The sequence below is a fragment of the Aythya fuligula genome, chromosome 10 (genome assembly GCF_009819795.1).
Source record: "Aythya fuligula isolate bAytFul2 chromosome 10, bAytFul2.pri, whole genome shotgun sequence".
NCBI classification, from domain to species: Eukaryota; Metazoa; Chordata; class Aves; order Anseriformes; family Anatidae; genus Aythya; species Aythya fuligula.
In genome coordinates, this window is record NC_045568.1 from 5,891,024 (window position 1) to 5,918,274 (window position 27,251).

Sequence of the window (27,251 nt, forward strand, 5' to 3'; positions counted from 1 at the left end):
GGTGCACAGGGACGTGGTTTTTGTGGTAGACTTGGCAGTGGCAGGTTAACAGTGGGACTTGATCTGAGAGGTCTTTTCCAATCTCAGTGATTTTGTGAATCAGAGTTACACTGTGGTTTGGTTTTGTTCCTTCTTTCTAATGAGCTCCTACCTGTTTTGGAAATGACAGCAGAAGCGAGAACTGGGACTGGTGCTCCAGCTGGCAGAGGAGGTGGGAAAGCCGGCAGAGGAGACGGACCTGGAAGCTACTGCACAGCCTGGAAATTTCCTCAGTGGGACAAACCCACTGGTTGTCTCTAATCCACATACAGAGTACCTCTTGGCACAAGCAATTGTTTAGCAATGCACAGAAAAAGTGGTATAGGACAACACAAAAAGTGCCGTGGAAGCAAATTTTGACTTCTACCTTTCATCTATGAAGGAGTGACAGAAGTTGGATTCAGGAGAATAGAGCTGCACCCAACCTCCACTGCTTCAATACCAAATGCCTGCTTGGGCTTCTGCCAAAGGTATTTTGCTATAAAAAGAGCTGGCTTTGCCTCTTTTTTTGTGTGTGTGTGTGTGTGTGTGTGTGTGTGTGTGTGTGTGTGTGTGTGTGTGTGTTGTTTTTTTTTTTTTTCCTCCCCCTATACTCTGTGCAGGAGTATACATGCTATGCAAACAGTAAAGCCTAAAGTTAAGCAATTCTAAAGGAAAATGGAGGCTTTTTTATACCATTAAAAACATGCCAACAGTATTCCAAACTTCCACATAGCCTCAAGGTTCCCTGAGATTTACTTAAAATAATGGGGCATGAGGGCTGAAGTTGACTTTGCAGATCACATACACCCTGAAGGATTATTAAACCCTAAAGAGCTTGCTGAAAAAAAAGCCATTTTCCTAAATAAACACAACAGTTCCAGTGATGTAAAGTATCAGATCATGAAGACAGCATAGTAAAATTCAAAGGAAAAATCTCTTTATGTTCCCACTTATTATGTAATTATTGCTTTTCTTATAAAACATTTGGAAACTACACATATCTGTGAAATTACAGATCTACCTCCCAAGTATACACTATGCCATAGGGGAAAAGGCAGTTAAGAGAGGTACTTCTAGGAATCTTCCATACATTGTCTCTTTAACGAGCTTTTTGAGCTCTTCAGGCTACCTTCTTTAGGTTTTTTGCTTATTTAAAAACTTTATATAACATATGTAGTATGGATGTGTAACAGTTTAATCTTACAGAAGAAAAATGGAAACTAAAATTGCTAGATGAACAAAATATATCCAGAGTCTCTTTCCTTCACAATTCATAGGTCTGATATTTCAGCATTTCTATAATCATTAGAGTTTACCAGTTTCTCCAAAATTAGCCAAAATAAAATAAAAAACTCACTCTAGTAAACCACTGGAAGAGAACAGTCACAAACGCAATTGTATCTTCAGAAACATAATATGTAGAAAAGTAACAGACTGACAATACAATATAGTAAAAAACAAAACAAACAAAAAAAGGCAACAGTGATAGATTAAATATTAAACTCAGTCCTACATGCCTCAGGATGCTTGCCATTTTCTATTAAAATCAATAAGTACACTCAGATCTCACTACTCCTGGACTCTGCAGTGAGGCATATGTGTTTTGTTTCTATACTGCTGTGTTTCTGCACGTGTTTCTGTACACACAAGCTTGAATGTAACAAAATTACATAATATTGTTCATGGAATTGAAGCTACGTAACATGTAAAATAAAGTACTATTTTCTTCACAGCCTAAAAAAATCTTTTAATGCATGAAATACTGAAACATTTAGAAACTTAAAGATGTTCATACAGCCATGTAAGTTTTAGAAAAGCTTATTTTTGTCACCTGTTTGCATTAGTCAAAGCACGCCACTTTCAACCTTGTCTGTCTTGTGAATAAAAAAAAAGTTCAAATGAAAACCATTAAATAAGCAGTTTCCAGCTGGGACTATTCCAGTGGCAACATCACATACTCAGAGCAGCAAAGCTTACTTTGCTACACTGAGCCTGATGCAAGATAATATTAAAACAGCAGAAGGTGCTGAGCACCCTTCTCAGGTGAGTGCTTGGATAACTCACATGCACCAAAACACATATATGAAAAATTGTAGAAACTTGTAAGTCTACAAAAAAAAAAAAGGGCATCTCTGAACACACACAAATGGTTTTACCATCTCTGAATGAAGTTTATTTATGGTAAAGTCTTGTTTGCAAGGCACATAACTATAGTCCATGAGGTTGTACTATAGCTACAGCTCTACAACTTGTTTATAAAGTTACACCACTTGCAAGGCTTTTCAGATAAATAGTATTTTCAATTTAAAAATTGACTAAACACCAGCAGAAGTGACAACCACACATGTAGCTGTTTCTTTTCTCATTATGATAAACTACATGCATCTTTTACAACCAGGAAATAAAAAAAAAATCCAAGTGCTTAGTTCTTCAGGACGTGTCTTTCTACACAATGAACATCAGATGTGGTATCGGAACAATTCTGTATAATGACTTTTTCCTCTGTTTGCATGTGAAAAACAGGAATAACATAAAAGAAGATCAAGTCTATAAAATAATTAATTTAGGATAACTGGGATTAATCTTACTTCTACACACTTAAAACCACACAAACCACCAATATTACAGAATGCCATCATGGCTTAGGAGCAGAGCTGCCGCCTGCCCTCCAGCACTGCCCCATTTAACCCGCAGGCACTTCACTTCACATCACTTCGCAGAGCAGTGCCCTGCACAGGCAGCAGGGCTCTTACTTCCCATCCACCCACCCAAAACACGGCTGCACATGGGGCTGGATAACAGGCTATTTTAACCTTTTTGCTCTATTTGAAGCCCAGCTAGTTCAGCTCAGAGAGCTGTACAGCACCTGTGGATTCTTTGTCTCATTTATTAGAGAATTTGTGGAAGTAGAAATTGAGAATTTTCTCCAGCATGAAATTCTGGAAAATAGAAAAGAGACATTGCAAAGCTTCCCACAGAAGAAAAAATACGACAACTGTGGCATGATTTCTAAGTCAGCAGCAGCTCTGGGTGCTTCTGGACACCTGCCTTTCTGCAAGCACTGAGCATGCCAGGGAGAAAGCAGAGCAGCCATGAGCCCAGACTTGGTGAGGTGTTATTGGGAAGCAGGGAGCCCTGGCCCTGTTCTAAATTCTAAAATTGAAGGACCACAGGCCTCCCCAGTCTGTGGATCACAGCAGTTGTTGCAGAAGCTCTGTCTAAAAGTGCCAAGCCAAAGCTGAGCTAGCAGGAAACAAGCGGTTTCCAATGGTCTGCTTCATTAGAATTTCAAAAGGACACATTTACACCAACACTTTGGGTTACAATGAATTTGAGCTTTTCAGCCAAAAATGGTTTTGTCACAAGTCTCCACCATCCCTTCCACCAAACGATGAAAAGAATGAATTTATTATGCCCTTTGGGCTGGCCAAGTTCTTTCTCTGCAGCTATTGCAGGACTCTTGCGTGACTCAGAGCCAACAAAATTTTTCACTCAGGCTCACTGACCATGTGCTCTACTTTCTGCATCCAACCCCCACAGCTATAGCTGCAAGTTAATGGGTGCTGGAGCCCAGAACAGATGAAGTACAGTTGGTACAGAAGTTTTAAGAGGACTGACACTATTGCACGTTAATGCTCTTGATGAGGTGACACTATTCAGTATCGAGTCACAAAAACATTAGAATCTTTTTAGCTACCTCCTGATGATGAGATTAAAAGAGATGTACTATTGCTGACCTACTGACATCTCAGCCCAGCAGCACTCCAATTCTCCCTTCATGTTGCACAGTGCCCACCCCACACAGCCACTTCAGAGTGCACTAGCTTTAACACAAAAATTTCCTGCTCGGATTTCCCTGCCCCAGATTCTGCTAGAGAAAGCGTTATTGCAGTGAAATGGCTTCTAATAATTATCCCTTGCTGCTGCAAGAAAAAATTATTTCAGAAACAAAGTCATTACCTTCATTAATACTATTTATGACATTTCTGTTGTAGCAATCAACTCATGTCACCATCAAGCTGTCAGTAGTGACCGACTGCTAAGGAGACTTGCAATTGTGGAAACAGCTCAGAAACTGATTCACTCCCCAAAGACTGATTATTTCATAAGCTTACGGTAGCTTAGTGTTGCCACATTGCATTTTACGTAAACCAAGCTTCATGGAATGACTGCTAAGCACAGAACAAAGGTGTTCTCACTGCTCCAACCCACCTCCCAACACGGAGCATCAAGAAAAGATAAGAATGAAAAATTATTTGAAGAAAAACATAACCCAGTTTATCCTGGACTATCTTCTATCACTAGTGAGGGGATGCCAAGTGGAAAATAAACCATTAGGACATACAAGTAGTTTGGTGGAATGAGAATTTGGAAAGGTTAGCATGATTCTGGCCAGCAGGCAGTTAATGTCAGTGTAATTGCTAACCTCAACTGGAAGTCACTGTTGATATAAAAAAAAAAAATGTGTAACAGATCTTCAAACAAATACACTTAACCTGGCTGTAAGGACTAAATGGCTCTCCCATTCAAGCAAATATAGTTTATTAAAGCACAATTTATACTAGCCTTTACAGTTTAATCTTATAGGTAATACCAATACCCCAATAATACAACTTGCATGGATAACAAAAAACAGAAATACCACAGATCTTAGTTTTTGTACTACCAGAGAAGAAAACTGTTTGCTGTCCCTGAAACTCTGTGGGGTGATTTGTTAGCATATTACAATAATTTAAGGTTCCAGGAATGCTTCCTTTCAGGACCATCTTCCCCTACAGAAAATTGGACTTTTATACAGACTGCCTGATATTTGGCATAAATTTCCTCTAATTTATATACAACTATGATGGTGGAACAATAGAGAATGAACTTACATACAACAGCAATAACTTGCAACACATCAACACCATGCCTCTAGGGTCCAAACCTGCCTGGGGATACTGAAATCAAGATGTGATTCCTCCCCACACACAGCCTAGCATGTGTCGGTGTAAATGCAGCTCTTGTCATGCAGCTAGGACTTGAAGACCACAACAACCAGTTGTGGCTTGTGCTAAGGAGTTTATTATCTGCTGCAAAACCCATTTTAGAGTCTATTTACAACCCAGAAGCTCTTCCCTGAAACAGTCACAGCAATTTTGCAACAAAGTGGATCTCATCCTAAAAAATCTCAGCTTTTCCATATCCCCAAATGAAGGTGGTCCTTCAGACCAAAGAAAACTGTTACTAAAGCAGAATCTTCTACCAGAAAAGTATATTTAAGGAAACTGAGAAAGCAATAGGTCACAGGCAGGAACCCACACTTCCTGCAACAAAACCTTCATTAGAGACTTGTTTGCCATTCGAGCAATAGTTGCAAACAGTGAAGATGTGATTGTTTAATTCCACACTGCAGGATCTGGGGGGAAACTCGTAGTACTACAATGAACCAGCTCTTGACATGGATTCTGCTGTGTATCTAAGAGCTCATTCCCCACCAAACTGGGCTCCCTGTATTCTTCCTCCCTTGCCCCTGCTTTCTCAAAAGCTACCAGTGCCCAGTAAAGGCAGAAGCATTAAGGGTAGTGGCACTCAAACAATTGCAATGTTTTTCTATGAAAGGAGTTACATTGGAACTATTTCTACTTTCAGTCATTTAATAAAATTTCAAAAATTGTTCCAAACTCATCTAAAAAGTCACTCAGGGTTGGTTTTTGTCAGACATTCTTTTTCTGCTTACTTCATGGCAGTTGTAAAAGTGGAGATTCTTACACAGAATTTTGAGCAAAAGAATAACTGTTTTTGTTTGTTTGTTTGTTTGTTTTAATGTGATAGAAAAAAAAAATAGCTTCTGGGTTAAGACAGATTAGAAACAGAACAGCTGCCTTCATGATCATATAATGCATAGTATGTATTGTTACATATATCCTCAATGCTGCCCTCATCCTGGCCAGCAACCCCCAGTCAGCACACAGTGACAGTCTATCCTGCTCCACAAGACCTACCATAGATCACAAGCAGTTTCTCAAGTTACTGCATGACTCATTTTCTCATTACAGACAGGAGCAATTCCTCTACTTCTCTGAGCTATTGAGACAACGTGTCATAATATTATGGTAGTACTATCATAAACAGTAGTGGAAGTACCATCAAATACAACAAAGTGGTAACACTCAGTTACACTCTAATATCTCCCCAAAGCATTCATCTCTCGTTAGAGAATTCCCTAAGGACTGGGATGAGTTTCATCTCTTTGCAGAGCCCTACTGCATGAAGTTGTACGTGAATTACTGAAATACCTAGTCCACCTCAGGAGAAGGGAATCAACTGGAGATATAGCCATATCCCTGCACGGGACAGGCCTAACTTAAATGAAATCTAAGTCTTCTGGTAAGTCAGAGTCCAGCCACATTACCGTTGCTTTAAAAACAAAAATTGGACCCTCGTAAAATGCATTCTATCCATTTCATATTGACAGAAGTAATTGCATCCGAGTGTTTCCTGCCAGCAGGACTGCCTTGAAGCCATTACTCTTAGGAGTGGTATTAAAACCAAACCCTCTTCTCTACAGAGCCACTGAATGATTTACCACTATTTTGGAAGCTTTTTAAAATTTTGAAAGGCATTGGTTTTAAAATAGTCTTTTGCTTAAATGAAGCAGGCATCAGAAGAAGTTAAAGCAGGCTTATGTGCACACCAATTTTATTTATGTACACTGTTGGCATGAACTGCCCCAAATACTTCTACAATTTAATGGTGCTGCAAAAAGTCATATTACTTCATACATTTTGCACATTTCAGATTGATTCCTAAGATAATTCTGAAGAGTAGTTTCATATTATGTAATGGTCTTATTCCTAGACATTTTAAGCTTTTATCTACAAAACAGGTAAAGAAAAAAGTTTATCTCACGTTGCCTTTTTAATGCCCTTGGCTTTACAAACTTATGCTGAAAGTACAGTGAGGAATAAAGCTTACTGAACGTGTAGCCTCCCCTCGCTCAGGAATGTACAGGATTAGAACAAGCAACACTAAATCACGCTTGCCAATATGTTTCCAGGGGATACAACTCTGAACAAACTTGAGTCAACCTTCAGTGGTTCTGGTGTAAGACAAGGTACTCCAAAGACAAAGGAAAAGCTTTAAAAATCCTTGGATTTGTCACCTCTAAAAATGGCAACTCAGCATTCATTAGTGACCTTCATAAAAAGAATCTCATAAATCCTTTTTACCACCTTCATGCCATAAACACTTCGCATCCAACACCTAAGGTGCATCTGTCAAAGAAGAAATAGGAGAAGTTTTATCAAGTACAGTGTTTTAAGTAATTCCCTGAGTATCTTGAAAAGCTTCAGAACAGTGAGTAACCACCCTTATTTTATTGATTGCAAACCCAACGTATAATCTCTGAATTTGAGTGTTTTATGGTCACTGACTATATAAGAGGATTATAAACAATTAGAAACCCCAAAATCTATTAAACTGAGTAGTATTGGTTTAGCTTGAGAAAGGCAGCAGTACACCACATGCAAAGCCAAATTTGCAGGGAGGGGAAATTCCTATTAACAGAAAAAATGCATATACTTTGAAATATAGAAAAGCATTGGGGCACAAGTGTTTTTCTTTTTAGCCATGCAATTATAACAGCTGTGCTTTTTTCTTGAAAGGAAAAGCAAGCAATACTTTTCCAGCTAAATCAAAGGAAGGTTTGTAATACATCGTAAATTAGTGTTTAACCTCCTTGATAGAAGAAGAAAAAAAGAAAAAGTTCTAGAAAACGAAAGTTCAGAGTTCAAATCAATCATGTTTTGTGAATTTTAATCAGAGCACTCAGAGTACTTGTAGCTCAGCACACCCACCACAAAGGGTTAGTAAAGACTCTGAAGTGACAGAGGATCACTACACCATCCAGTGTTGTTTTTTTTTAATCCAACAGTGTCATAATCAAATTATAAAATATTTATTGCACACAATAAACAGCGGTTTCTAAAGTTGCTGCACCCAAGGACTTGCTCAATAGAACAGGAAATAAACTGTTTTGGTTAACAGGCTAAGCTTTCATAGTTACTCTAATCTAATATCCATGGGAGAAGCATTAGCTGGCGAAAAACATAAAAAACAGAAGGAGGCTAAAAACAAAACCCAGCATATGCTGATTAATCTTGCAGCATGACGACATAGTGCTAAAATCAGACTACCAAGACACAAGTGTAGGCAGAAAAATAATTTGTCTTCTGCTCAGATGCTTTTTTCCTTGGGGGAGGGAGAACGGAGAAGAGGAGATGCAAGGGCCCAAATAGAAATAAAAATCTTCCCATGCCCTTTCATACAAGGTTGGAAGTATCCCACAAACAATCTTCAAAATAAGTAGAATCTGCTAGTATGAGCTAAATTTAGTTGCATATGTTTTCCACAACATATGCAAGTACAACTTCCCTTCTACTTCCTGAGGCCATACGCTTCACTAACTTATCTAGCACTCAATCTATATTCTCTGTAAAAATTCTGAGGAATATTCTATGATATGGAGACAGAATCCTTTTGTGACTGAAAGTTTTCTAAAAACAAGAAAGTAAGCTCATTCCTCTCTACTAATTTCTTTCTCCAAAACTTGCCTGCTGTGTTGAAACACAGTATCTATCAGATAGAACATGCCTGCTCTCTTAGCTGTGGCTGAGAAAAAAGCACAAGTGCACACAAAATATCTTTGGAGAATAAATTCTGCTGCAATTCAGAACTGAATTATGTGGGATAACAAGTTTTCTATCAGTACAGAGGGATTTAGTATTTATTTTCTTTCTTCCAAGAATACTAAAGAGTTTCCCCTTAATTAATCATTTCCACTGCACACCCTCTTTTCATGACACTGTCTTAATCTTTTATTTTCTTTTTTTAATATTAAACCTAAATTCTATCTAAGAAATATTTCAACTGCACTAACTAACATTACTCATTACTAGAATAAAATGAATGCCACCTCCTTCCTTCCTTGGCTTTTACACATCCTTACCTCTACAAAAGATGGAATATCCTATAGTCCTGTCTTACTGAATTAAAGCAACAGTTTCACCTTCTAGAAACACTTCATTGCTGTTTCTTAGCACAGCTACAACAATCCCACTAGTTTGGCACAGCTACAACAATCCCACTAGTTCGGTGCAGCAAAATATTACCTTCTAGTGGAAATGCTGACACAACTACATGCAGTGAAGTACAAGTCCTCCTTTCACCCAATAAAAGAAAAAGCCTCTTGGAATTGACAATACAGTTAAACTTTGCTAAGATACTAACTCATAATAATGAGTAACAAATCATTTTAAAACACAAGCAACTTTAAGAACTTCTCAAAACACATAAGAAATTATTTCAGATTAAAGAAACATTCTCAGCACACAGACACAGTTTGTTGTTTGTTTGTTTTTGTCTTTGTCAAATCATGGTTTTACTAGATAATAGAGAAAAGAAGAAGAAGAAAAAAAAAAAAAAAGAATTAGCAGCTACTTCTTACACTTCCAAGTCCTGCTGGCTAGTTTTGAAGAATTCTATAGGAAACAGAAAATAGAACATATATTTGATGAAAATTAATTTTAAGCAATTTTCTGGTTTCTAGACTCAATGGGATTTCTCAGCCCATCAAGCAAAGCCAATACAATCCCATATTTTATCTATAAGCCTGGTTTTCCTTTCCCTCATCCCCATTTCCTTTCAAACATTCCCTAGAAATGAAAATACTTCAGTAATAACTTCTGAACAGGGGTACTTCAAAAAAATTCACAGTCAGGCCACTTTCTTCTTGCCTCACCTAACTGCTTTGTGTAGTTACAGAATTATTTCAGTTGGACCAGGCCATCTCTAACTTCTTCCTCCGCCCTAGTTCAAAACATACCAAGTCTGGAATTACCAGAACAAGTAATTATAACAAGCAAAACATGACAGAGACTGGGGACAACAGATAACACAGAAGCAGCACGGAGGCTTTCTGCTTCATCTATCACTCATAAAGGACAATTGAAGCAGAACAAAATAACAATGCATTACTACCAGTCTTTTACTCGAACTCTATGAGATGGCAGTAGGCAGTCTCATTCTCAAGTTGTACAATTTACGGCAAACAACCACAATCAAATCTGGTTGCTGAGTCTTAGAGATGCAAGCCCACGTAAGTTAACTGAAGTTTTAAGCAGGTCCATTAAACAGCAGGCCCCGTTCCGAGTAGTAAAGCTAATTAAAAACTGGGCCTGAGCCAAGAGGATCCTCAAACAGAAAGCATAGTTACAAAAACACATTTCCACAAAAAAATGCTCATAACTCAGCAAGCAGGATTACTAAATTTTTGTCCTTTTTGCTCTAGTAAGGAAAACAAAGAAGTCCAAGGAGAAAACTGCAGTGAAACAACAACAACAACACTTAAGTCTTGAGGAGATGTCAACCTTACTTCAGACTAAGTTGCAGGTTTTTTTTCTTTGTTTTAATTCAGGTAATTGCAACATCTTTACTTTGAATGTATTCATGAAGTGCACTCTCTCCTAAACCTATTGCTTATAATGTGGAAGTTGAGATTAATTTGTACTTAATTCACAAATATATTGCAAAGTCACTAAGAAAGAACAATTAGAATAGCCCTATTAGAAAAGTTTACTTTCAACTTTATTTCATTTGTAGATAGAACATTATTCACATTTAAGAAGCTTCCTTTATTGTAACATTTTTAGGTCCCTGAGGTTCAAAAATATTTTTAGGTCTCATGGTGAGACCTGAACCCCATTTTCAGGTCTCAGTAATAGAATTATGAGCAATTTTTTGAGGGTAATAATGGATACTTCAAAAAAACAATTTTTGGAACAGTGTTGTGAAAAAGAGGAGCCACTCAAAAAAAAAAAAAAAAAAGTATTTTGCTGTGAACAAATAATGTATTTACACATGTGCACATGCATGTACATAAACACAAAATGTGTTTATAATACATGTGCCGATGCACCCACACATGCATACACCACAAGCAAAAACTTTACAAAAGTGTACAACTGAACAGAATATCAGAGTGGGTACTACACCAATCCATCTGGTCCTAAGTGGAAAATCATCACCGTGTTATTTGAAGGAAGATCACCTGAGGATGCTCACAGAGCTGTGGTTAAGCAAAGCTAGAGAGAATGCTCTGCTGCTGGGTGACAGGTGAAGGAAGTAGCTGAGTAAAGAAGTTGAACTGCAGGATCCGTGTAGTGTGCAACTGTCAGTAAGTCGCAAAATAATGTGACAGATATATATATATCTGTTTGGGGAAAATAAAAGAGTAGCGTGTACCTAGGTGTTTCTTTTAATTCTGCCGTTTAATAAGCTACTTCTGTCTTGCAGCATGAATGCTGATAAATGGAAGTTTAAATTTATGATTTGTATCCACCTCACTGCTGAAAGCACACAAAGAGGAAACTATATCATAAGGATTCAAAAACCACAACTTATTGAATTGAATTATGTCTAGAAGAAATAGCAGTTTGCTACAGGACTATACTAAAAGCAAGCACAGAAACTTACTGAATAAATTATTCATAAGAATAACAGAAGCCAAACTTCAGATGTTTGAGGATTGCTGCTTCAGAATTCTAAAGGAAAATAAGAATCCACAAACAGAAACATAGAATATTTATATTTGTAATTATTTCAAAGAAAAAGTAGTGCATTTTATTTCTAGAGGCTGAACTTGTAACTCTCCCCATTGAACCATCTCAAAAAATTAACTAGCTGAAATTCAGCCCTCCACATTTCAAGCATTTGTCTTCTCACGCCTCAATTTTCTGCATAAGTTAAGGTCAAGCAAACAACCTGAGAAACCATTGTCTGCCAGGATTTGCTACAAGAGTCTTTTGTGAACTACTTCAGGTATTACAAAAGTGTCAAGAGCAAAAGGTCAGTAGACAGTTCTCACATTGCTGTGTCAGTTCTCAAAAATTGTCAGGAATGCAAAGATAGTGACAGAACTATAATAAATCTCAGATTAAGTACCTGTCAACATTAAGTGTACATTTCCAAAAAATTACTATATTTTCTTCAGATTTGTAATAAGAATTGGCTATTTACTAACATTTTACTGATCACTGCCTTCATCAACCACTGTAAACTGAAATCCTTAAGAATAACTCAAAATATTGGTGACGTTATCTTTCTGATTCTTCTTTGCTACTTCTTTCTGAGCTCCTGTGCTTTAGATTAACACAAGAACAGGATTAAGTTTAATTAAACAAGATATCCAAAAACAGATTTTTATCTTTATCCTAGCATAACATACAAAGGCAAAAGGCCAACTCACAATCACAAGATATTTAAATGAGTAAGTACTAAACACAAGGGTAACTTGAAATAGATAATTTACTTTGTGTCATTAGGCCATCTAATTAATTGTTTCACATTATTAGTATATTGCAGTAAACAGTGATTTAAGCAGCTGCTTAAACACAGATCATACAAATATATGAGCATAGGCTAATGGAAAGAATGGCATATTTATTTAGATTGAACATTCCTGAATAAATTAAGTAAAAAATGCTCAGATCAGAAGCGGAACTGCTTTCTGAAATAAGCAACTGAAAAAACCCTCACTCTACTAGTTTGTATGAGGAAGAGCACCATATGAAATCTGTTGAGTACAACAAAGATTTTCAAGTTGTTAGCTGTTAGCAGACCTCATTTGAAAAGAATGGACTTACATTACAAATAAATCCTCAGCTTACTTTTCCTCAAAAAAAAAAAAAACTGTATAAGTACTTTTCATTATTCAGGCTAATTTTCATAACTGAAATGCAATGCAGTTTCCTTTGATGCTGTGTAATGTTTCTGAGTTCTGTTAAGTGGTACATAATTATCCTCTTCCCCTTCCCCCAACAGCCACCATAAATTGTTCATCTTTTGACAACTTCAAACAATCAGGCTCCAAAAATATGTAGTTATAAGGCACATAGTTTAAAAGTTATATGGAGTCATTGAGCTTTTAGATGACAGAAGGGGTCAGAGTGTTATTTAATGCTTCAGTTCCAAGCTCTGAAGATCTGATCTTTCCACAGTTGATCATTCTAATATCTGGAAACAACCCATTTAGATTTAAGACTGTATCAGTACTCACTCCTCTGACCTTTCAATGCATGTGTAGGAACCACAGTTCTCTACTCAGCATTATGAACCTACTCAAAAATCTTCAAGCCAATATGCTGTCTCATTACGTTAGCTCATTTTGAGTTCCAAGAATAAAGCATTAGGAGTATTATGGGATGCAGCAGCATTTCAAAAAGCTACTGCAGATGAATACACTGAAGTCTATGGGGCCCAATGGAATTTATCTCTAGGTGCTCAAAGAGCTGGCCAGTGCCATCACAAGACCTCTCTCAATGATTTTTCAACAGTCTTAGCATACTGGAGAGGTCCCAGTTGACTGGAAGTTCGCAAATGTTGTCCCAGTCTTCAAGAAGGGTGAGAAAGAAGACTCTGGTAATTATGGGCCTATCAGTCTCACTTCAGTGCCTGGTAAAATGACAGAGAAGATAGAGCATGTCCAAAGGAGGGCTACAAAGATGGTGAAACAAAGACGGTCAAGGCTCTAGGGACAAGATGTATAAGGAGCAGCTGAGGGCCCTTGGTTTGTTCAGCCCAGAACAGAGCAGGCCGAGGAGAGGCCTCATGGTGGCCAGTGGCTCCCTCACAAGGGGGGGGACAGGCGCTGAGCTCTGCTCTCTGGGGACAGCAACAAAACCAGGGGGAACGGCATGGAGCTGGGACAGGGGAGGGTCAGGCTGGGTGACAGGGAAAGGTTCTGCACCCAGAGGGTGGTCAGGCACTGGGACAGTCTGCCCGGGGGACATGGTCATGGCACCAGGCCGCTGAAGTTCAAGGAATATTTGGACAATGCTCTCAGATATAGAGTCTGATTTTGGGGTGGTTCTGTGCAGAGCCAGGAGTTGGACCCAATGCTGCTCGTGGGTCCCTACCAACTCAGGATATTCTGACTTAGATCCCTCTACTAAGACCACATGAGCTTGTGGGGTACAGAAAACACGAAGTGAGATTCACCTATACCTGAAAAAGACAACAGGCTAGAAGAAACCTCAGTGTCCTTTCCCACAGCTCGAGCAGAATATAGCAGACTTTAAAAGCATGCCTGATGACTCCAGTCCCAGTTAGAATCTTTCACAGAGCCTTGACAGGCCGCCTACTCCAGTGCTTCAATTCTTCAAGTGTTGTTCAACTCTTCCCCCACCACTACCCCACTTAAATATTTGGAAACATATCCAATGATGACTTTCTGTGCTATGCTTACTGGATTGCAAGGAACAACTGATCATCATCCTCTTTTCACAACCCTTATATTTAAAGAATCACGTTGCCAGCTGATAGTTTTCATTTCAAATTCCTTCTACTTTTTCCACAGATCGCCTTTCCAAAATGCTTTATTCTTCTTCTGTGCACTGTAGTCTCTACAGTTGTCCTTTGCTTTTCTCTCTCTTCCATGTTTTCATGGGGTAGTGACCAAAATTAGAAGCTAGCTACGTGGGCCTTCATGAGCTCCATGGGTGAGCTCAGAGCTGATGCATCTGACAAAGGGCAACTCCAAATATCCTAGGTTAAAAGTTTTACAGGAGCACTGTGCTGTTGTTTACAGTCCATTATAATCCTACATCCTATCCTAACCCTAATTCCTCCCTCTGTCTACTAAGCCTACTAACCAAATTACTCCTTAATTTAGGTTAATACTTTTAATTTTATTTTAGTAGTAATTCATACATTTCCTTTTTTGATTTGTTTTTTAATGATTTTGATTAATATCACCTACTTGTAATCAATTTTAAATCTGGTATTGTCCTGCAAAATACTTGCATCCCCATCCATCCTGGAAGCATTGTAAGTTCAGTGTTTTTTTTTTGTTCCAGCATCAAGCTATTTATAAAAATACTAAAAACAGTAGAATCAGGCCTAGGACATATTCTTGTAAGATCCACCCCAATTAAACATCAAATTTCTGCTAACTCTAGATATTCTTCAAAAACTGGCTGTTCCCCCAGATAATAACTAGTTGTTTAGTAGTAGTTTCACCTACAGCACATTTTTCTTACAAAAATGTTTTATTGGATGATGTTAAATGCCTTAGCAAAGCAACATATTTCTGTTTCCCTTTTTCTGGTATTCCAGCTAGCCTTTCAAAGCAGCATAGCAGCTGGGTTCTCACTAATACCTGTCAGATATTTAATTAAACCCATCATCTACAAACTTTCAAACTGATTTTTTGAAAAACCTTCTTCTGGCACCTTTGCAAATATCCAGTTAAACCCCTTAACTTCCTCCAAAGAAAAGCAATATTGATTCCCACATACACCCCACACAATTCTCTGGGAAGTTTCCCTTCTAACAAATTCTCTATGTCAAGTGGTAGTAAATCATATATTACTTCAATGAATTCCTTAAATAGCAAAACCAGCATTTTTATTGGGACTAGCCAAGTTAAACTCATTTAAATTACCTAAATATTTTCTAGCGTGTTCTTTTCTTCTTCAGGTGTGCATTACAATTTTGAAAGTCTATAAGGCATCTGATTACAGGTAATCTTTCTGGATAGGCCAACAAAACAAAACAAAAAGATTACATGCTTCAGCTTTCTCTAAATCACCTGTTAATTTCTCTCACTCTCTAGGCAAAAGAGACGACACCATCTTTATAAGCCTACAGATAGAAATCATTCTGCTTTGACCACACAGTGGTCTCAATTACCATCTCCACTCATTTTCATGAGAGAACAGTTTTCTCAAGTTGATTAATATCTTGTAGAGAACCAAAACTATGGAACCTGGTTTCAAAGCACATCACAATTTAATGTCAAACAATTATCAGCTAAGTGTCCCTAATATGTCAACTTTGCCTCTTGGGATACATTACAAAGCTTGCACCTATTTACATGACTTTGTCTGGAAGAGACTAAAATTTCTTCTTTCAGCAGACTGACACACACAGACACAAACACAATTTCATTTGTTGAAAACATTAGCCTGCAAGAATTCCCCACAAGGCCATACCGCAAAAGGTCCCTATCACACAATTAGATTTTTCTATAAGTATCAAGAAGCTATAAAACAAAGACATAAATTTTGTGATTAACACAAGCTATCACTGACCAAAAGTAACAGAGAATTTATTTTTTTCTGGCCCACTCAAAAACAGAAAAAAACAAGGGTTCAGGTTCTCCAATTAATCAAATTAGGGCTGTCAAAATTCAAGATTCAAGAAGGCTTGTAACTCCTTAGATTGACAGGTCATAACAATTCAGTCTTTCTTCACCTGCTCATTACTACTGTCTATTAACAGAAATATATATATATATGATAACACAGATAGTATTTACAGACAGTTCAAGACCATCTTATTGTTGACATATATAAACTGCCAAATAGACAGAAATTTCAGGGAAAAGAACCATTCCGGTGCAGTTAATTTATATATAAAAGCATCTTGACAATGGTATCAGTCCAATAGCTAAACCTTCCCAGCAATGAGACACAGCTGTAGGTATTTAAGCAATGTTTGGCACTTCAATTTTTGTCAGAGGTAAAACGTCAGAGGTCTGCTTCCTCCCCCTACCCTGCACATATGCTTCTGACTTTTGAATTTACAGCCTAGGGCCCTCTTTATCATTCATACATTAGTTACAAGTCATTTAGCAAGTACAATAGTATATTTTTAATTATGATAGATTTATTAACTCACTCAGATTAGATGCCCTTCAACATCAGAAGACTAGTGTCACTCTAAGGAAGGAAAAAAAAAAGACGGCACAACTATTACTATGAATGAAGCTGGAATCTCAGCTGTTTCCAGAATGAGAAAAAAAAGTTCAAGCCATTATTTTTAAATTATCAGTTACCCTTAAGGCAAATTTTTCTATCAATGGTAGTGCAATGTCATCTACTCAATTCATATTAAATACAAACTCACTAAATTCACATTAGGAACCTCAGTCAGCAATCTCCATTTAAAAATCAATTTAGTTGAAGTGGCTCGGAACTTAGTTCCAGTGTTCAAGTTGATCTTCCACACTTCAGCCCCCGTGGAACGCAGTTAAAATAGGAGGCTCCCCTAAAGTTTTGAAATTTATTAAAACACAGCATTTGTGATTTATGTCAAGTTTTGGACCCTAATTACCTTAAGAAGTGTTGAATATCCACTAAGCTTTTTTTTTTTTTTTTTTTTTTTTCTGGTTCCTTTGATAAGGAAATTAAAATTAGCTATGACGTAACTATTTCCAGTTTGTACCTACCGAATGTGACATGTTACCACAAATTAAGTACTTCCTACCACATGCAATTTGCTCTCTATAGGTAACCTTAAAGGAGGTTGTAGCGAGGTGAGGGTTGGTCTGTTCTCCCACATGCCTGGCGACAGAACAAGGGGGAATGGGGAGTTGTGCCAGGGGATGTCTAGGATGGATATTAGGAAAAACTTCTTTACCAAAAGGGTTGTTAGACATTGGAACGGGCTGCCCAGGGAAGTGGTGGAGTCATCATCCCTGGAAGTCTTTAAAAGACGTTTAGATGTAGAGCTTAATGATATGGTTTAGTGGAGGACTGGTTAGTGTTAGGTCAGAGGTTGGACTAGGTGATTGTGGAGGTCTCTTCCAACCTAGACGATTCTGTGGTTCTGTAATTTAAAATAATAATTTAAAAAAAAATAAAATAAAATATGCCATGATAGCGTTTCATTTAAAAGATACATCTGCTAGAATACATTCAAGCTTGTGTACAATAATCATGTATACATTGCACATTCGAAAGTGTTGGCCAACTTCAGCAGACTTTTTAAGATGATAAACTGCAAATTGAGAATTATGGCATCATTCAGCATTTAATAAGAGAAGAAAATCTCTTTCAAAAGTATTTTTATATAATGTGTTAGAGCATTGTAGTCTGTGCAGTTGGATTTCTATGCTGAAGGAAAGTCATTATCAACAACAACAATCATTTTATAATAGAAATAATTAGAATTGAACTCCTCCTGATGTAAAAAGATCTGGAATATAAAGTATCTGTGGATTAATTCATGGTTTATGTGACTGTGGCAACTACTAAACAAACTGCAGAAAGACAAAGCTTTTCTGGTTCCTTCCAGGTGGATACAGGAGCTGGTTTTAAGACATTACCTGGCAGAAGTCAGGAGCTTTCAAGTAAAACAGTTCGCTAAAACTTTATATTTTGGAATGTACCTAGTTTAAAGTGTAATACACTGGTATGTAGATCCTGATAGGGAGCATAAGCGTGGAGCAAGAGATGTTGGTTTCTAAGTCAGGAAGGGATTTATACATCACAGTCATAACCATAAATTACATACAGATGTCCTGGCAGCTGGTGTGAGCACAGGTGCCACACATGCCTGCAGCCCATTCTGCACAGCAGGTGAGAAAGCAATGTTCTGCACTAGTAACGGGCTCTGGCCAGGGACATGAATGAAAATTAAGCGGAAAAAGGGAAGGCTCTGTTTTGCAACACTACAAATACTGTAAACCAAAACCTAAGCAATGGTCACCACATGCAAATCTAGTAGTAGGGATTAATCTAGTAAACCTGAAGATCAAAGAGCAAGTGTGTACTGGATAAGCTGGGAACTCAACATAAGGAACAACTAAATTGTGCTTCCCACATCTTCACTCCTTTCCATCAATTGTTATTTTCAACTCTATGAAATTAATAAAATTTCCTGAAGTACACAGAATATTTTAGGACTTTCTCCTTCTAGAATCTTAGAAACACAGGAAAAGAAAGAAAGTTCTAACAAGGTTTTCACATAAAAAGCACCTAGTACCTGACTGAATACAAACTATTACGTTTGATAATCTTTTCCCATAGCTTCACAGCAGGAATTGTGACAATAGTGTCATCACTCTGATGTTCAACATCACAGGCATTAGAACTTTGCAGCAGATATAGCCAGAAGGGTATGGAATACCGATCTAGGATGTATCATAGTTACCACTGTACATCTCCAGATCTGAGGGCAGGAGCTTTCACATCTTTGTGCTCACGAACTTATCTGGAACTCATGTTTTTAGTAGTTATCTGATGTGTCAACAGTAGTCCTCTCAGTGGTTGCTTATCCTTTTTGAGCACCTATGTCATTTGATTGGTGTATTTTTAACCATTTTAATTTGGAAAATTTTTCTCATCTTTTAGTAAAGTTAAATGGTAATTGTAGAATTTTCTGAAATTGAATTTTCACTTTTTCTACTGTTCATTCAGTGTATTTATTGGTAAGTGGGATCAGAATATTACTCGGGAACAAAGCCTGGCAGATGACAGGAATATTTTATTCTGGCTTTGAAATGTGACATTCCCCTGCTGTTTGCAGTGGTTCCATTTTGGATAGTCATTGTGCACACACACTGTTTTGTATACAGTTCATGAGAATACATAGGTTAAAATTTGTGTCCTGAATCATGAAAAAGACTGATGTAAAGTCTATGCAAACTGGCAAAAAGCGACATATAGCAAACAGGCAGCGTGTCTTACAGGTACAACAGGAACTTCAACAAATAGGTGTTATTTTTAACGAAGTCTACTAGAAATAAGGAAACATACGAGAAAAACTTTTTCAGTGTAAGGAAACAAGGGAGAAAAATTCTGCTGACATCAAAACAACTGAGTCTGACAGAAATCTCATGGTCTTCAGTGAGGACTGTGGCTCTACTGATACTATTCATTGCAAGAGATTAAAACAAAAACTGAAAATACAGAGGCAGGGAAGTGGGAGGGAAAAATCTAGTGAGAGATCCTAGACTCTTCCCTTTAAGTACTTTCTATACAGCCATATCAGTTGGACTCAGGACCAGGGAAAACACACTATCAAGCTTAACTTAACATGAATATAACCCTAACATGCTTTAAAAATTCAAAAATTTAGTAGAGTGGTAATGAAGTAAGGAGAGGCACAGAAAACAGAGTGTACAGTCTAAAGGTTAAAGCAAAAAGGGAAAAAGCCACATGTCAGATTGCATACACAGAATCAGGTACAAATTACACACAAAGCCTGCCACTACAATCAAATACGACAAATATTTGACACTTCAAAATGACAAAATATGAAACTAAAAACATCACCTTTAAGCTAATTGTAACAAGGTACCTCTAATTCAATTTATAATGAGGGAAAGAAAAGCACAATTTAAATACATTTAAGAAAAAAAATAATAATTGTCAAAATTTAAATCCTATAACTCAGTTGTGAGGATTGTCAGTCTTGTCCAAAGACCAGAAAAATCTCTATGTTCATGATTTGCCTAGCAAAACATTGTTGACCTTTCACCCTGAAATATTTAAATTCAAATACTTTCAAATTCCAAAAATTTTCCTCAAAGCCAGTCTATTTCTCAGTATGCCCTAGATGTCACCTGAGCTTGTGAAGGGAAATAGGTTCCAGTAAAAGCAAGAGGGGAAAGATGAATCTGACAAGGCTGTCAGGAAAAGACAGGAAAGTTTTCCTCTCTTTACAACCCTAGAAAGAAGCCATACAAACACATTCCTCTACACAGGTTTGGAGCCAGCAGGCTTAGACACAGAGAAGGAATAAGCCTACAGCTAAATTATTTCTAGCTAGGGAAGGACTGGGAGGTGCTTTGTGCATACCACAAAAGGACAAATCTCTTTTAAGCACGCAAGAACAGTGCTGTGGCATCCAGAAGGAAAGTAAACACAATGCCTGCATTTAAAAAAAAAAAAGTTTGACATGACAAATTACTTAATTGACTGCAGTCATAACAGTAATGTCTAAATCACCTTAGGAAATGAATACATTAAGTAACACAGAAGAAAACCACAAAACACGTTATAAAATTTCAAGTAGGAAAGTGTTTAGTGGATCAAGCACTGGTTTCCTAAAACATATGAAAGATGAGCAAAGTTCTAACTTCCCAGAATAATCTAGTTTTAAATACATATCAGCCTTACAAAAAGGAAACAACAACAACAACAAGGAAAATAAGTAATAAGAATATCCAGACAAGTCTTTCAACTATTAAGAAGACTTGTCATACAAATAACAGACTGCATTAATATCCAGCATTAACTTTGCTGAAGCTCTACCAAGCAATAAGGAATGACAAAGATGCATAAAACTTCTTTAATTTTATGATAAATCTGTAAATTAAAGTTTTAACAGTTGTAGTAATAACACACACTTGAAAATACATTATTTTGGCTTCAATTTTCCTGGTGAGCCTCTCTTGCTGGCCTCTACAGTATTTGTCTAGGAAGAAAAAGATCCTGGAATAACAGCAGAATATTATCAAGTGGCTAATCTAGTAGATGAGGCAATGCCTTAAAACAACAAAGGCATACAATCTCACATAAAACAAGAATTTATAGACATTTCATACACAGGATAGGTACAGCCACAACCTGTTACGCTTCATAGATACCATGCCTCTATTGGGATCTGCAGATAACCTAAGTTTTACAACCTGTACAAAACGGTTTATTAGCATGGTCCCCATGCCAAGATAGGGACAAAAATGTAACCTGTGAGGCAAAACACACAGAACTTAGTGAACATTAACTCAGTTTTTCACTAGCGCTGATAAATCTGTGATTGCATCTGACAGCTGCTGATTTAAGCCAAAGTAGATCACTACAGCTAGTCGGTACAGCACGAGAGCACATATTTAAGTGAAGCTGTTATCCCATAATCCTGTTATGGTTTTATTGAAACATCAAATATATTCAACTATCAAGCATTGTAAATAGAGTCATGATTCCAGTTAGCCTCCAAGTTAGCGATCTTTGAAATAAACCTTTTTTGGATAATCCTATCCAAATTAATGGTTTTATTTTTTCTTCCTCAAAGATGCACAAGATGACTTTAAAGGAATACATTATATGAACCCAAGTACTGAAGCCAGTGAATTTCAACATACAGAAGTTTTCCATTACATCTTGTTAGTCTCACCCAAACAATCTGTAACATTCACCAGTTGCTGAGCTTACGTTGTATAACTCCAAATGGTATAATTACTATACACACACATATATATATATATATATATACACGTATTTGGAAAATGCAAGGAAGACTTGAAGCACTTTTTTTCCCATTTTCTAACAGGAATTGATAGTGAACAAGATGAAAATATAGTACTAAAGGGATCTTACAAAAATAGAATGGTATTCAACTAAATGGAAATTCAAATAAAGGTTTTTCATAAGTCCAAGAAATGAAATCCCACAAAACAGGTGATTTTAATGAATCACATTTAAAAAAAATCTCAGCATGATATTTTCACCGCCATTTCGAGCACTAAAATGGTGGCAAATCTTTTCTGTCCCAAGACAAGCTTTTTAGAACTACTGAGCCAAGCACACATTAAACAAATTAATTCCTAGATCATACTCTAGTTGAAAATATTCTTTTTCTTCAGTGTAACTGGAAATACAAGCAAAGAGATAAATTATGTTCCTGTCAGAGCGCCTCTAGTCAGATGAATCAATTCCTTTATTGTTCACAGAAGAACAGTCACCACCACCTCTAACCCTGTCACTGCTCGTTCTGTCAAAATCCAAGATGTTGGGTAATACTGCCCCAGTATCAACATCAAGCTTTTTCCAACTCATGGACAGTAGCAGCAACTCAGCCTTCACTGATATCCAGACAAAAAAAAAAAAAAAAAAAAAAAAAAAAAAAACTTTGAAGAGGTAACAGAAGTGGCAAAAACCTTCACATCAGCATCTGTATATGTGCATACTATGTAACATTCATCACCACTGTAGCTAAATGCCTGTCACAGTCACCTCAAATTCTAACTTCCAATTAACACTTCTTATCTAAGTAAAGCCAGTATGCAAAATACATTTTTGGGGGGAAAGGGGAAAGCGTTCTTTCATTCTGACAGATAGCAGGTTTCTGCAGTCTCTATATCAAAAATAATTCTAAATTTTAACAGAAAAAGTTCAATATTCTATAGACAAGAATTTAAGCCTTTTTTTATTATTATTTTTATTTATTTATGTATTTATTTATCTATTTAATGTTGCCAGATCTTTAAAAATATCTCCTAATGTATCAGGGGGTGGGAGCTTTGGAGAGAAAAATCACTAAGGAAGGGGAATTATTTTTATTTTTTATTATTATTATTTATTTATAACAAACATTTTTTAAATGTGAAAAGAAGAAAAGAATACCTGACCTAGTATGTTTGAGTGATTTGTTTTAGATGTTCTTAATTAACATGGGATAAGCTATGCGATTAGGTATTCAGCAGCCAAGGAACTCTCATCGGGGCAATTTCTGCAGGCTGAGGGTGGTTTCCATGCACAGAGGAGAAGTGCAGAGAAAATCACATTATTCACAGCAGTGACGTTCCTCTATACTGTTTTAACATCATTTGTGTTTCATTGAATCTGAAGCAATCTCAGGCAGAAGTTACAGCTAAGAAAGTCAAAACAAAGCAATCCATCAGATTTTATATTCTCAGTTTCAAAACAATAATACCTATGATAAGAAAAGTTGTATCTGATTAGAACAAAGAATAAATACCAGAGGGATATAGAAAAATATTCTCTATCTACATATGAATGCTTAAAATTAAAGAATCAAACTGTACTTTAAAAAGACTTTCAGATTCCAAATACCTACTTAAAATGTTTCACTAACAATAGTCTCCAAATACATCTAGCACAATAAATTCTAAAAATAAATACTATCAGAAACAGCACTACAGATATTGTTGTAAAGCAACCGCAGGTTTCTTTATGATTTCTGTATTTAACTAACAAAGCACACGCTCCCAAGCACGTCTGTACAGTCTGGAGAGCATTGAGAACAACTATTTATCAAATAGCTTTTCTAAAGCATGTGGTAAGCTTTAAGGAAACTATTTGAAAACACAAAGATACCTAACTGAAGAGGAGAGATTACTACACAATTGAATGGTTAAACTCCTTTCTGGCATATGGCAGTAGTACACATGGGCAAACAAATGCAATCTGTTTGAATCAGTTGCTCTCAAAAGCTTTCCCATTTGCTTGATGACAATAAGCAGTCATTGTTTCACATACTAAGCAACCTGGAACCTGCTTTCATCATTGCAGCACTTCTCTCCAAAACAACAGTACATACCCTGCAAGAACAGACGGACAGAACTGGAAGGCAGGAGAAGCAGCAAGCTTAGTTACTGGTGGCTAACGGCTTAGCCAGATACCTCAGGAAGACCCTTGCCACACACTCACAATTTATGTTCGTATCCATTTACAGGACTTGTTGCTAGCATTAGAACTCCAACATGGCAAAAGACTGAGGTTACCTGCTAAATGTTACTACCGTGGGCCATTATTTTGCTGAGGCAGTCCCAGAAGTTCTCCGTTCTCTAGCATCACACATCTTACCTGGTCTGTTTTTTCACACGGGCTCAGATTTAGCATGTCTCAGAGCTCAAGTCTTGTAAGCGGGTGCCAGAAAAGGAGTGAAGAGAGAATTTTCACATCTTGTATGCTTTGATCTTTCTTTTTGGAGGAACTAATTCAAGGATATATGTTCTAATTAACTTAGGAGACCTAATCACTCTAAATACCCATTCTCACTAGGGAACATTACACCCTGGGCACCCTCTCAGCTGCCATTACATCCATTCACCCTTCAGTTCATTGCTGTCATCTTAACATCGCCTACCCTACCTTCGCCTCTGGCCACATCAAGCATTTCTGGACAGCTGCACAACATAGCATGTGTTTTGACTAAGTTCTCCCACGGTCTGGTTTCCCTAATATTGAAGTACCCAAGCATCTATGTGATGTCCTAGAATTCATTTCTATGTTATTTGCACATCATTACATTGGTATCCAATAGTTTTATGTCTCCTCTCAGTATGAGAAAGGCTGCTCAGAACTTCTCCCAGATAAACTTCAGTTTGTTTCACTACTGAATTCAGCTATATCGAGACAGCTGAACAGAATTAACCCGAACTGCAGTAATATACCTCTTTCTTCTGTGGTGGTTTTGTGGTGTTTTGTTTGTTTGTATTCTGGAGCTTGATTGTTTTTTTTTTTGGTGCATTTTCACTTAGTTTTTGTTTTTAATAAGTACCTCTTCTGGAGGGGCATTCCTTCCAGATTTAGTATTTTGCTACCAGACTGGTTTCTAGTTGACTAAAGGCACAAGTTCTTACTCTTTCTGGAATCTGCTTTTTAACTCTCTGCCCTCAGTAGGCTCCCAAGAGTTTCGCTTGGTTTCTATGTCCTATCTCTCTCCCTTTAAAATGGAAACCAGCTCTCAATTTTAGTTTTTCTTCTGACAGAGGCAGGATCACCTCAACACGCAAAAGAAAAGGTACTAGTGAACAAAAGACAATGTCTTTTCACACACAGATACATCCTTTTACTCTTGTTTTATGACCTTTATGATCTGATCAATATTTTAAAAGAAGAGAATGATATTTTTATGATAGTGTCCTTATCCATTCAACAACCTCCAGCAGCAGTCTCTGATCTCCATTTCCATGGTTCCCTGAGCACATCCATTTGTAACTCATGGGCCTCACAGTCTGGAACTAGAGCTCACTCTGACCTCTGCCACCTCACTTGAAAATCTTCAGCTGCCTTTGTGCTGAATGGCTCTCAGCAAGCTTGGCTCACTGAATTGCCTCTGGAAAGTTCTTAATAAACAAAAGTTATCCTACTTTCCCTCACCAAGTTTGAGGATTGATTAAGGCATTCCCCTTTATCATTCACTCAGTCACTGCCAGGTCTGAGTTAAACTGAAGTCTTCAGCCCTTCTATCCTCAAGGCCACTGCAAGCTGGACAAGATCAATCTTTAAAATGGTTCCATGAGGGCTGCGTACCAGAAACAGTAACTGGAAAAGTATTCAAAAAATGGTGCACTTCAAGTCTCCAGAGAACACGTCCTGAGGATCAGGAGACTGTTTCGCTTAAATTATATCGAAGTTCAGATTTACAATTATCATAGGTATAGTAAATGGCTGTCTTCTTGCCAGATAGTTCCTCTTAACTATTATAAATCTACCATCATTTTCATTTCATGCTTCACAGAGAAGAAGCTGAGGCCTGTCACACCCAGCCCTGTATCTGAGCTCAAACAGGTGTTTCTGCCAGTTCGCCAGTTCCCACTCCCCATCCCCTGCAGGAGAGATAACAACTTTTAACAGTTAACTGAAGTCTAAAAATCCCTTCACATTCCAGGAGGTCAAATTAAAGTCAGACATTTACACAAGTCATACAGAAAGCTGAGAGAATCGGCTGAATTTCAATTAAAATGAATGGCTGTGTAGGCAGGATGAGCTGAGCCATTCCTCATCACCTGTTTTTCTGAACACAGAAGGCAGTACAGTATGTGCCATCCATTTAGACAAGAGAGAAAGAGAAGCAGAAACATTCAAAATATCCCCTCAATACAGACAGAAATAAGAAAAACTATACTTTTTTTTTTTTTTTTTTTTTTTTTTATTATCAACCTTCAGAAAATACCACACTGCACCACGTTCAAGTTCCCACTTGGTTCTGGTCAACTGCAAGCCCTCTCTTCACTGAATACCTGAAAAACAATGCATGTTACTTACACACATGCCTCCCTTAGCATCTACTTCTACAGGAAGTTACCAGAATAATACAGAACCACAGCACTACATCATACCACCTCTGCAAACTTCCTATACTCTGAGGTTGAAAATCTTAATTCCAATACAGATTTCTCTGCCCCAGGAACAACCAGAGCCTTGAGTAATTTTTGACCTTCTTTTGAGTGGCAAAGTAGGGAAATTGCTATGTAACAGCAGTTTTAGAAAGAATGATGTAAAATTAATGCAAATTATGCAATCTACACAACGAGAAAAAACATCCCCCACACCCTAGCAGCTGTTGCCAAGTTGACGTGGTCCAGTTTCTCACGTATTTTAGAAACATCGTCCTCTTCCTAAAACTCAATGCTGAAAAGTCAGCCAAAAATGCTGCAGGGCACCATCTAGAGCCAAGATCCTGTTCTACATGTTGTTTTGCTCAAACAGTAATTTTTTAGTAGCTTTGTTGCAAGCTCCAGGGATGGGCAGGAACACATCCCGACAGATGAGATGGGAAGTGGCAACTTTACGAACAGTCACTAGCCTGGCTTCTGGGAGCAGCACGCTGCCATTTGGGATTTACCTTTCTCTGTATTTTGTGGGGGACTACCAGCTGCTGCTCTCACATCTCTAACTCATTGTGTTTCGTGTGCAAACAATATTTTGGCTTAA

At 37.5% G+C, this 27,251-nt stretch overlaps 1 long non-coding RNA gene across 2 annotated transcripts in view; it reads right to left on the reverse strand.

Moving 5' to 3' along the window:
• The window catches only part of LOC116492957, a 196,265-nt gene that overhangs the window by 159,515 nt on the left and 9,499 nt on the right, over positions 1-27,251 (reverse strand). The window contains exon 1 of one of the 2 annotated variants that reach the window (XR_004253701.1): positions 16,741-16,786. The exons of the other annotated variant lie outside the window; for it this stretch is intronic. This is a non-coding gene — a long non-coding RNA (uncharacterized LOC116492957). Of the gene's footprint in view, positions 1-16,740; positions 16,787-27,251 lie in introns of those variants that run through there. 2 annotated transcript variants of the gene reach the window in all.